The following is a 12,988-nucleotide window of genomic DNA, read 5'->3' as shown; positions in this document are numbered from 1 at the left end:
ATTTCTGGTTTTAGAATGTTCATTTTGAGTTCATTAATAAAGGTCAGATCATAGTTACTACATCAGTGCACAGTAGTTCCCATTAAGGCCAAATTCTTCTCTTCAGACCCAGACTAGATCTTCTCATGTACCCTTCCCACTCAGGATCCTGCGAGTGACAGGTTTTCTATGCCCCTATCTGGACCCCATCTCCAATCGCATCCAGTTCCATGTGTCCCACATGATAAAGCTGCAATCTTCATGGAGCTAGGAGGCACAGCACATCCTTAAGCCAATGGATAAATACACTAACATGGAACACACCACATCCACAAGCATATGGATACACAAACTAACATGGAAAACACCACATCCCTAAGCATATAGATATACGCACTAACGTGGAACACACAATATCCATAAGCATATGGATACACAAACTAATATGGAACATATCACATCCTTAAGCATATGGCTATACACACTAACATGGAACACACCACATCCCTAAGTATGTGGATACATGCACTAACATGGAACACACCACATCCCTAAGCATGTGGATACACACACTAACATGGAACACACCACATCCCTAAGCATGTGGATACATGCCCTAACATGGAAGCCTTCCAGACTCCATAATTTATGTTTTATGGAGGTCCCAGTACACAGCCATAACTTCTTGGATCATTAGTCAAGGGCGGTTAGCTCGGTCTCCAGCCTTCTCCTGGCCCAGGAGGTCTGGGATAAACCTTCTAATTATGCTTTGGTCAGGGCTCTGTTAGAATAAAAGACACTCCTATCACAAAAGCTAGCCAAAGGAACTTGAGAGTTCTGTGTCAGGAATTGGAGACAAAGACTAAATAAATATTTATCCTGTTTTCTCTTTCTAACATCAATTAGTGCAGAATAATTTTCCTTCTTTATTATTCATCAATGTTTTCACATCGTGTGTGTGTGTGTGTGTGTGTGTGTGTGTGTGTGTGATGAACAAATCCTGAGTCTAGATACAGTAGTACAGTAGTCTTCAGGACTTAGTGAATAAAATCACAAACTACACTGAGCAACATTAACCAGGACCCTGGTTAGCAGATATGAGAAGGTTGGGACGACACAGATGAGAAACAGCAAGAAGCAGCTACATTCCTAGGAGTGAGGAGACGAAACTGAAAAAGAGCAGATTGCAGAAGCAAGGAGGGTGCTTCGTTAGATTTTTGCTTAGACTGGTCAGAGCCCAGATTTCTAAGGAGGACCACGGGCACAGCTGCCATGATGAACACTTAAAGGATGAACAGCAAGCTACAGGTTCCAGAAGGACTGACAGAAGCGGCATGGGTATCTGCAAGGATGCCAGCTGGAAGCAAGAAGCAAAGAGGGTGCACTGGAGCACCACTTGGTGGCATATTATTATGTAATAGGGCATCAGAGCAGAAGAGAGGCCATGACATCAGTTCAGACAATGTAACCTCAAGCAGCGTACTATCCACCTCACACATGGGGGCTCAGCTCAGGGTGATGAGATTGACTGGCCAGACTCTACACACAGGATGGGTGGGGCAGGCCCTCAGCACGCCTCTTTGCATTCAGAATATGTTCTCCCCACTCTGGTTATCAGTTTTCATATTAATTTTTTTTTCTACCAAAAGTAGACGCCTATTTGAGTATAAGTCTGTCCTTGAACTTTGTTTTATTCTTGGCTTTCTTCGCTTTGTTTTTAAACTGGGTCGACTCTATCCCAGGCTGATCGCAAGCTTACTATGTAGCCTAAGATAGCATTGAACTTCTGATCCTCTGGACCCCACCTCCCAAGTGCTGGGATGAGAAGTGTGCACCCCCAAGCCTGTGGGTGGAGCCCGGGGCTCTGTGCATGGACTTTACTAACAACTACATCTCAAGTCCTGGGACCCACATTTTTAAATATCCTTGTTAATGATGTTAATATAAAATTATTTCAGGCTCTGAAATGAAACATGTTGTTTTTGCAGTACTGACTACATTTGGGGAGACTATGTTAGTTACTGTATGAAAATGTCAGGAACGTTATTTCTGATCCCATGCTCAGTCTCCTAAGTGTGAGAATTTTTCAACCACAGAACTGAGTTTTTCCAAGACCATTCTGATTAAAGATTTGGAAGCATGTGAAAATCCACAATAAACCCACATTTGTTCTTTCAAGAGAGCTTCTTTTTCTGACTAAAAACAATGAAAAACAGATGGCAAGATGTTTACCCAAACTGGAGGAAGAGAGAAGCAGGCCCTCGGAGTCCTGAGTCTGCCTGCTTTTGCTTTGGTTCGTTGGATACACTTCTCAGAACCAGTCCAAATCCAATGTCTTGATCTCTTGGAAAATTACTCACTCTGGCAGGTCATGGGCTGGGGCGTGGCTCAGTCTTGAGAACCTGAGTTCGTTCCCCAGAACAAAGATTTTTTGTTGTTGTTGTTGTTGTTGTTTTGACACAGGGTTTCTCTGTAGCTTTGGTGCCTGTCCCGGAACTAGCTCTTGTAGACCAGGCTGGCCTCGAACTCCCAGAGATCCGCCTGCCTCTGCCTCCCGAGTGCTGGGATTAAAGGCGTGCGCCACCACCGCCCGGCTTAGAACACAGATTTTAAAAATCTTGAAATCCCTGCACTCTGGGAAGGCAGACTACTTGGTAGATTCCAGGCCAGTGAGAGACACTGCCTCAAATAAAATGATGATGACACCTTAGGACACACCCAAGATTGCCCTCTGGACTCCACCTGCAAGTGCACACATATGTACTCTTACATTAGATGCACACACACACACACACACACACACACACAGCTTAACCACCTCAATCATGTTTCTGTGACCAAATACCAGGCACACAGTGTAGTGTCTTATGTTATTTGGTATCAAGTGATTTTTGGGCACTTCCAGTTTTTAGCAACTGTCTTGAAAGAAAGCTATATGCATCAAGAATCTCCCTTAAAGGGCCAGCAAGATGGGTCAGTGAGGACCCGCAGTTGCTACCAAGCCTGACAACATGAGTTCAATCCCTAGAACTTTTTTGGTAAAAGGAGAGAACCAAATGCTGCAAGTGGTCTTCTGATTTTCACACACACACACAAACGCATACACTTTTTCTTTAAAGAATGCTCCTTAAAATAAGTTTATTTGAGCCAGGCGGTGGTGGCGCATGCCTTTAATCCCAGAACTCTGGAGGCAGAGGCAGAGGCAGAGGCAGGAGGATCTCTGTGAGTTCGCAGCCAGCCTGGTCTACAAGAGCTAGTTCCAGAACAGGTTCTTAAAGCTACAGAGAAACCTTGTCTCGAAAAACCAAAAAAAAAAAAAAAATGTTTATTTGCCTATAATTTATTCTAAAACAAAATTCCAAGATCTTGTACATCTTGGATGCAATTCATTTGTTGAGTCCTAATGTTTCAATGTTTAAACGAAAAAAGACATTGAATGTCCTCTGGTAATTTCTTAGAAACAGAAACTTGGTCACATAAGCTAGGCCTGTTGGGAGTGCTCTGAAATACTAACTATTCAGGAGTCTTAGGAAAGAGGATTGCAAGTTCAAGCCTTGCCTGGGCCATTTCGCAAAACCCTATGTCAAAGCAAAAGTATAAAATGGGTGGGACAGAGCTCAGCCTCAGAGTGCTTGTCCAGCATGTGTGAGACCCTGGCTTCAATCCCCTGTACCACAAAACAGAAAAATGTCACAGGACTATGTGTGATGAGGGTAGGGGATAAATTGGAGGTCAGAGAGTGGAGACTAGGTTAAATCCAAACTTTATAATGTATGTATGGTTATTATATAAAGTATTTTAAATTTTACATGTTACATGTTTTGGATATGTCTTTAGGAGGCAAACATTCTAACAATCTCTTTAGTGTTTTGCTTTCAGTACTTACGGGCAATTTTCTATTTAACTTTCCCATTAGGATGTATCATCAATGATTTTACTATACCCAGGTGTACTACACAAGATTCTCGATGAATGAAGACCTACAGTCTATTAAAAACATCTGTTATTGGTAATTGTACACAACAATACAATCAAAGAGATCATGTACACAGCAATACAATCAAAGAGATCAATGGAGTAATTTCTCAGTAAGTCTAATGTCTGCAGAGAAACCAGCGAAGCAGCTGAGGAAAATGCATCCTAAAGTATATATTGAAAGCACAATATTCCAACCATTTGAAGGAGCTAGACGTAACAGAATACCATAGAAGACAGGCTGGAAATAACAGAAATTAATTTTTCTAACAATTCTGGGGGCTGCAAAATTTAAAATCAAAGTCCAGGCAGAGTTTGGCTATTCCTGGGGCTTTCTCTCTCGGCCTTGAGAAAGGGGAGAGAACACTGATCCTGATGCCTCATCCTTTAGAGGTCAGGACCCCACCCTTGGGGTTCCATTTAATCTACACCCCCCTCCTTGCCGGCCCACGCACAGTCTATGGCTGTGTAAGGACTTTTTGTCAGATGCATTGTGTATGCAGTGGTCTTGTAAGTGTGTGTCACCAAGTGTATTCATTACTTTCCACCTTCATGTGACCCAATACCTAACAAGAAGCAGCTCGAGGAAAGAAGGATTTGTTTAGTTTAAGATCTGAAAAGATACCATCTGCTGTGGTGGGGAAGGCAGGACTGTGAGAACAGGGCTTAAAACTAGCAGGAGTCTCTTGAGGTGAGTTCTAGGTTTTGACTCGCTGGTTCCCTTTGCCTAATACTTGAATTATGTTTCTTTTAGTTTCTTGTGCTTTCTGTGAACCACCAGATCCCTTTCTTATAATTTCTACATCCGCCTAACAAAGCAAAGGAATCTCTGTCTGCAGCTTTAATTGACAACCTGCCACAAATTGGATTGGCCTACGGATATGTCTGTAGGGGGACTATCTTCAGAAGTTAACTGATGTGGAAGGGCCCCGCCCGGTGTGGGCGGCACCATTCCTTAGGCAGAAAGTCCTGAACTATATTAAGAGCATGAGAAAGCAAGCAGACAAGTAAGCACACATGCGTCCATTCTCTCCACCCTTGGCTATGACTGTGATGTGACTTGCTATTTCAAATTCCTGCAGCCTGGGCTTCTCTGCAATGATGGGCTGTAGCCTGGAATTACAAGCTAAAATACACCTTTATCCTCCTAATTTGCTTTTTGGTCAGGGCATTTTATCAGAGCAACAGTAATGAAACTAGAAGAAACCTCTGTGAGAATCAGAGCGGAAGTAGGCCTCTAAACAAGGGGCAATTTGAAGATTGGCAGGAGTAACGTCACTGACTTGGGCCAATTCAATGCGCAATGATCTACAAGCGACTTTTCTTTGGTTTTGCCCCTGTAGCTCACAGGGTCTTTCCAATCTTTTCTCGAAACAGATTTAAGAGGCTCCCTGAATCTGAGTTTCCGTAACTACGAACCGAGTGTCTCTTTTATGTGCTGAGCTAGCCCCTGGAGTCAGCTCTCTGCACAAAGGTCAGACAACTTTTAAACTGCTAGAGACTGCATCTAAAATGCAGAGCTTTGCCAAGTTCTGGGAAGCAATTTATTCTCAGCCTGGTGCGTTCCAGCAATAGAAACCCAAGGGTCTCTTTCTTAACCTGCATGTCTGGCACAAATGGGCTTTGGTGGATGCTGAAGAGGGAAGGTGTTTCGGGAACAACTTTTCGGGGAATGTTTGGAGCTTTCTAGCGTCACAGGGACTAGTTTGTAACTGCGTTGAGTTTCAGCAATCCGAACGGTAAGAGTTTTCCGTCACCTGCTGGTGGTGCCATCCAGCTTCCTCCGACTGAGGTAATAAGCAGATGGGAGACCTGCCGTACTGAGAACTGGGTAATTGGAGAATTTAGGAGGAAAAAGAGATGCATTGCTCCTTTTCCCAGAAATCAACCCACACAAAGCAGCATGAGATATCAACATTTTCACACCAACTAATTAAAATTTCTTGGGTCTTACCTCATTAGACTGATTTCATCCGAGCTGAACATATGCAAAGACTCCTACAGTCGACACGATTAAAATAATACAGGATGCAAGGCTACCGCAATTGCCAGCGTAGGAAAGGGGCCTCTTCTTCTTTCCTACAAGCTATTGATGTGCTCTGTTGGAACATATCCATGTATTTCTCAATAAAAGGGTCAGACCCAAAGGTAAATTGAAAAAGAATTATGGGGTCTAAAGAGATGGCTCAGTGATTAAGAGTGGGTAAAAAACACTGGCTACGCTTTAGAGCAACCAGGCTTGATTCCCAGTACCCACATGGCAGCTCACACATGTCTGCAACTCCAGTTCCAGGACATCCCATGCCCTCTTCTAACCTCCTTGGGCACCAGACATAGATGCAAGCAAAATACCCATGCACATAAAATTTAAAAAATAAAATTAAAAAATAACAATAAAACGACTTGAAAAGCAATTGCTTTGCAGACAGAGATCTAATCACGGTGGGTAAATTATGCTAACTACTTTGATTATAAACAGAAATGATTAATTCTGACTTCTTCCCAGTACTCGGGCTTTCGTGGTTTTCCTTTTTATGTGGTTTTGCTTTTCATTTATTTTATGTAACAGCAATTAAAAATGAGTAAGCTTCCCATGGGACTATCTGGAAGCCAATAGGAGATCAGATATTTGCTATTTGGAAGGCAACATTAGCCCACTTTTCTTTGATATTTCTCTTTTATTTTCTTTGTTCCCTTTTCTTCTCACACCTCAAAAATCTAAGAGAAACAGTAGTTCTTAGACACTGCTCTTCAGTTTAACTTTGCTCTGGGCTCTGCCTTCTGGGTGGGCATTTATCACAGCAAGAAGCAGCAAAGATTCTGGACAAGCCTGTGTGCCTCAGAATCAGCATGTCCTTGGCGCTCGGCGGAATTCACCCCCACTAGTGGGCAGGGTACATGGCACACAGTGTGAGCACTTTTCGTCACAACGGCCGGGTGAGAGCAGCGGCAGTACTTCAAACCAGCAAGCCCAGGCCTACAGGCAAGCAGAGCCAAAAGCAGAGCTGACTAGCCAGAGACCGGAAGTAGGACGGAGCAGGGGAAGGGGCAACTGTGAAGCTTTGGAAATGGAAACAGAAATTATAAAACAGTCAGCCTAAATCCAGGACATTGAAAGAACGGTGTATAGTAGCTAATGCATGGTGGCGCACGCCTTTAATCCCAGCAGTGAGTTCCAGGATAGCTCTATCAACATAGGGACCCTATCTCAAAGCACTACAAAAGAAAGAACTGTCTACAAGTGAATGGGAAATAAAATAAGATTATGGCTTAAGAGTGAGTCTAGAAGAGAGCATGAAGAACCCCCATTTCTCTGCTTGTAGAACAACACAAAATTAGCCTCCGTTCTCTCCCGCAGCCCCGCTAACACCATAGGGAAGGCCCAACACTGGGCACTCAGTCCCATAGGACTGGGTCTCCACAGCGGTTGTGCCAGAAAATAAAAGATTCTGAACCATGGCTGCTCCCTAGAGACTCGGATCTCAGCGCAGAAGGAAGCAGAAAATATTCTCAACAGCGAGCAGAAGTCACGGCTGTACGCGAACGGTCCAGGTATTCTGAGGATACGGCAGGCCACGTTCACCTCCACCACGCTCAGCTGCACAGAGCACCACAGTGTCTGCGGACCCTGCAGGTTGCTTGGCTAATTGGACGTTGTTGTCCATACCCAGCAACACCAGGCAGAATGAGGATCATATAACCAGGACTGGGGAAGATCAAAATGGAAATTTCCAAAGGTAGTTTTTCTTGAGTGACTATCGTTTTTCATACTGTCCCAAAGTTGAAAGAAAGAAAGAAAGAAAGAAAGAAAGAAAGAAAGAAAGAAAGACTTTAATCCCAGCACTTGGGAGGCAGAGGCAGGCGAATCTTTGTGAGTTCGAGACCAGCCTGGTCTACAAGAGCTAGTTCCAGGACAGGCTCCAAAACCACAGAGAAACCCTGTCTCGAAAAACCAAAAAAAAAGAAAGAAAGAAAGATCTCAACTCAAACCAGCACCGGTGGAAAACTGCTGGTTTTGTTTAGGCCTTGAGTCGTTTTTCTCCAGAGTGCTAGGTAGAAAATTAGAATTGCTTAAATATCCTGTTGATGATGCTAATATAAAATTATTTCAGGCTCTGAAATGAAACTTGTCATTTTGCAGCACTGAATATATTTGGGGAGAATATGTTGGTTACTATATTAAAATGTCAGGAACAACATTATTTCTGATCCCATACTTAAGTCTCCTAAGTGTGAGAATTTTTCAACAACAGAACTGTTTTCAAGACCATTCTGATTAAAGATTTGGAAGTCTTAATCTTCTTTTATATAAATATTGCTTATAAGTCTGGTTGATCTCTCTCATTTTCTTTCTCTCTCTCTTGTTTTTCTTTTTCTTCTTTTTTGGGGGGAGGGGGTGTTTTTTGTTTGCTTGAGACAGGGTTTCTCTGTGTAACCACCCTAGCTGTGCTGAAACTCACTCTGTAGACCAGGCTGGTCTCGAACTCACAGAGATCCACCTGCATCCGCCTCCTGAGTGCTGGGATTAAACCCTGTTTCAAAAAAAAAAAAAGGAAGAAGGAAGGCAGGAAGGAATAAAAAGCAGAGAGAGAGAGGAGAGAGAGAAAGGAAGGAAGGGAAAGAAAGAAAGAAAGAAAGAAAGAAAGAGAAGGAGGGAGAAAAGAAGGAAGGAAGAGAAAAGAAGGAAGAAAGCAGAGCTGAATCCAGAGAGACAAAGGCAGCCAGAGTTGATGGTTATGGGCAGGGCACCAGAGAAAAGGTAGCAAGTATACAGAGAAAGAAGTTTCCAGAGATCTGCAGGGGATCAGATAGCAGAGTATACATCAGCATAAATATGTGACTGCCCCAAACCCAGGGGGAAAGGCGGCCTTAGATGAATAAAGGAAGCCGTGTGCGGAGCTCACGTGGGACTGGGAAAGGCACACAGGAAAGCCTCGTAATTCACAGCGAATTAAGCAGAGAAAGGGGAAAATGGCTGGCTCTACATGGCTCTGGTCCTACCTAATAAATCTTAAAAGCGAAAAACAAAAGTATCAAACCGTTTCCATGGAACTTAGTTGTATGCTATAACAAACTTCAGGGGGTTTACAGCAGGGAAATAATATCCCAGAAGTGATTAGGCAAAATTCACAGCATTAATGGCATCTTACGAGGGAAGCATATGAACCAAAAAAATGGCCCATGAGGAGAAGAAAAGCAACCCAGAGCTGGGGAGATGTTCGAGTTAGCAGACAAGGTGTGAGGGGAGTGACTGTCACTGTGTGCTGTCTGTATGAGAAATCAGAACAAAGAAACACACCAAGTAAAAATTTTATCAGTCAAAAACGAAAATAACAACAAAGATCCAAATGATAGGATCAAAGCCAATATTTCTCAAAAAAAAAAAAAAGTCAATCAAAGTGATAAACCTCTAGCCTAGTGTTTTCCCCCCAGAGGCAACTGTGACTTCTATCAGCACAGTCTGAAGTGTTTCTGTCAGAACCCAGAATGGTGCTGGCCCCTAGCGGGCAAGTGGGTCAAGCCCGGGAAGGCTGCCAACAGGACTGATCACATACAGGAAAGCCCCACAAGAAGAATTCAGATATGCTTACAAGACACAGGCTGAGAGACTCTGAACAGGCAGAGCAGGACAATAAAAAAAGCGGCATGAGGGAAGGCAGAAATGACCAACATCACTTGGGAAGATGACGTCATTGTAGAGTCAATATATCCAAAAGATGCAATAAACCAAACCCGTGAGGAAGCATATAATAAACAAGAAGTCTGAAAATTTAAACAAAGTTGATGAATGTATTAAAAGACATAAATTATCAAAGCTAGCTGAAGAAAATTAGATTGCCCATGACTTGCACACACATTATATACACACAATATGAATTTACACATGCCTACCAACCTGGAGCGACCACCTGTGTTTTTTTTTAATGGACTCGCTTCCTTAGGGTCTCATATGCACACAAATATGCACTGTGCCCTCTTTGTAACTAGTCTTTTTTCACATGTTGTTTCCCAGGGTTTACACATGCTGTGGCATGCGTGACTACGTTGCTATAGATTTTTGTAGATGGACATAGTCTCTGATATAAATCCGCCCCACATCGTTTGCTCACTCATCAGTAGGAGAATATTTCCACTGTTTCTACTCTGGGTCTGTTATGAGCAATCATGGTCAACTTTTATGTGTTTCATGTGGATCCGCCTGCCTCTGCCTCCCTAATGCTGGGACTAAAGATGAGCACACACACACACACACACCCAGTTAAGTTACGGATAATTTTGAGCTGCCCTGTGGGTGCTTGGAATCAGACTCAGGTCTTTTGGAAGAGCAGTCAGTGCTCATAACTGCTGAGTCATCTCTCCAAGCCTGAGCTGCTACAGATTTGCTTCTTCGTTTGGGTTTTGTTTTGTTTGTTTTATGTTCTGGGTACTAGTATATTATCAGATAGCTCACTTTTAATCATTTCTCCATTCTATTGGTTTCCATCTTACCTGTGCTGATGATGTCACTCTGTTGATGATGCACACACCTGCTTCATTTGGAAGAAGTCCTATTTATTTTTCTTATTGTCCCTTGAATGATTGGTGTTAAATCCAAACACCTAGCTCAAAGTCACAAATATTTATGTTCACTCCTATGTTTTCTTCTAGAAGCTTCTTATTTTAGCTCTCATCTTCAAGTATATGATCCATTTTGAGTTATCTTCGTATATTAAAAATAAGGTAGAGATTCAAATTGGTATTTTTTAAAGCCTGAGGGTATTTCGTTGTCCCAGCCCTGTCCCTTTGTTTCCAGACCCTTGACTCGCTCCCGCTGATTTTTATGTCCGTGCTGGCATCAGTAGTATCACATGACAGCAGCCGTGATAAGTTCTCCTTTCAGATCTGTAGGCAGCACCTCAGTCTTTCCCTGCTAGGACGTCACACAAGCCGTACCACACCTGGCTGTGCTGGGTTCAAATCATACTTCAAGTCAGGAAGTATGAGTCTTCCAAGTCTGCTCTTTTTCGAGATTGTTTTGGCTGTTCTGAGTGTCTTACATTCCTATGTGGATTTCAGGACTAGCTTGTCAACTGCAAAAATGAGTATTTGAACAAAGAGGCCGTTCCTCCTCATGACCTATCGTGACCTATACGCTGCCATTTAGATACACTGGCTTGGTCAGGTTTAGATTTGAAACCTCCAACCAATCACTTCCTGCTGTGAGGGGAAAAAAAAAAACAGGACAAGGTCAAGTTTCTTCAACCAACACAATGCAGAAGTGAAAGGTGATCCTGGTGGCGGGGAGAGGGGGAGTCGAAACTAAAAGAGACTAAAATGGCATTTATTTAAAAATAAAAGAGGTTAAACTCTCTTGTTCATATACAACAGAGCAGAGAAACTATAAAGGGAGGTTGGGGAATGAGCTGGATACAAGCTGCCTTTGGCAGGAAGGTTGGGCTGTTGGGCTGGGCTGTGAGGGAGGCGAGGTTCTGAGAGACTGATTTAGCCCCCTAGAGCTGCCGTGGCCCAACCGCCCCAAACAGGTGTCTCCCAGCAGACATTGGTCTTGTTGAGGTTCTGGAGGCTGGAAGTTCTGGGTCCAGGTATTGGTTAGTTTGATTTCTCTTGATGGATTTCACTTTGGCTACAATCACTATTTTCTGGTTGGGGGGTCTTACTGTAGAGCCCTGGCTGGTCTAAAACTCTTTATGTAGATCAGGCTATACTCAGTGCACAGTGGTTTTCCTGGGTGCTTGGATTACAGACATGAGCCACCCTGATCAGTGACAGTCACTCTTTGAGCCTCTTCACATGGCCACTCCTCCATACACGAGCTGTCCCAGTGTCTCTGCTTCTTGTAGGGACACTAGGACACTATCTTTTCAAACTCATTTAGCCTCGGTCACCTCCTTAAATGTCCTGTCTCCAAATACAGTCACATTAGGGATTGGAGTTTGGACACAAGAATCCGGGGGCAGCATAATTTTGTATTTAATAGTGACTAACTAGTTGGTCAAGTTTCTCAAGAGTTCACAAATAGTCTCTCTCTTTGTATGTGTGCACATGCACATAAGACATTCACAAATCATATTAGACATTATATGGAGACTGTAATTGCATCCATAGACCGTGTGTGTGTGTGTGTGTGTGTGTGTATGTTCTTCCGCATGTCATTTGTCAGTCTATGCTATACTGCTAAATTTTTTAAAGTCAGGATCATGATCAGTTTCGAGAAGAGAGATTTAAAGGTGCCTGGAATTGTTGAGGCTATAATTGCATCTTGTTTTTGTTTTGTTTTGTTTTTTTAATCTAAGCAATAATTATGTGAACATGGGTGAAATGGGGCTACAACACACATCTCTTACATTTGCCCTTCTGTGTATGTCTTACTTCAATAATAGTAAAATAGAAAACTATTTTTAAAAAGCAGGAAGCAAGCACAGGAGAGTCCTCTTAGCCACCGCTCTAACTTACTCTCCTTTTTAATTTTTTTTTAATTTTAGGAAATACTGCATTTTGGTATTGTCTGTGTCATGGGAGAAATACAGAATTCCATCTTCGACTTAGAAAGAGTCCAGATGCCGTTACATTATTTAGTTGGCGCTGTGTGGAACTGTTGCTTAAAGAGCGACGCTCGGTGCCAGAAACTCCCTTGCAGTGTATCACGTTAGACAGTGATGATTTGTGTTTTAAATGTTGCCTAATGCTTTGTGTAGGATTTGAATCCTCATTGTAAGCCATGAAAGCTCTCTTCGGGGAATCCAGGCCTTTCCTGCTTCTCATTTCCTTCATTTTTGGAGATAACATCACAGTATATATAGAGAGAATCTAGTTATTCCCAAGTCCATACATCCACTGGAGCCGGTCGATGTCAGGAATCAGCACCTGAATAAATAAAACATGAGACCATTAGTGCACACTCACGTGACCTGTCAGCATCGTTAACTCCGCTGTGCAGGAAGCCAGCTGGGATGGGGCTTTCATAATGATGGTGTCTCTCGGGAGAGGCCAGCAAATCCAGGCTTTGCTTTCTGAATAAGCATCCCCGTGTTTG

The sequence above is a fragment of the Microtus oregoni genome, unplaced genomic scaffold (assembly GCF_018167655.1).
Source record: "Microtus oregoni isolate MIOR12 unplaced genomic scaffold, Mior012 000001F_ref0000356, whole genome shotgun sequence".
Classification (NCBI taxonomy): Eukaryota; Metazoa; Chordata; class Mammalia; order Rodentia; family Cricetidae; genus Microtus; species Microtus oregoni.
The sequence above is the reverse complement of the archived record's forward strand: the minus strand, read 5'-3'. Positions refer to the sequence as shown.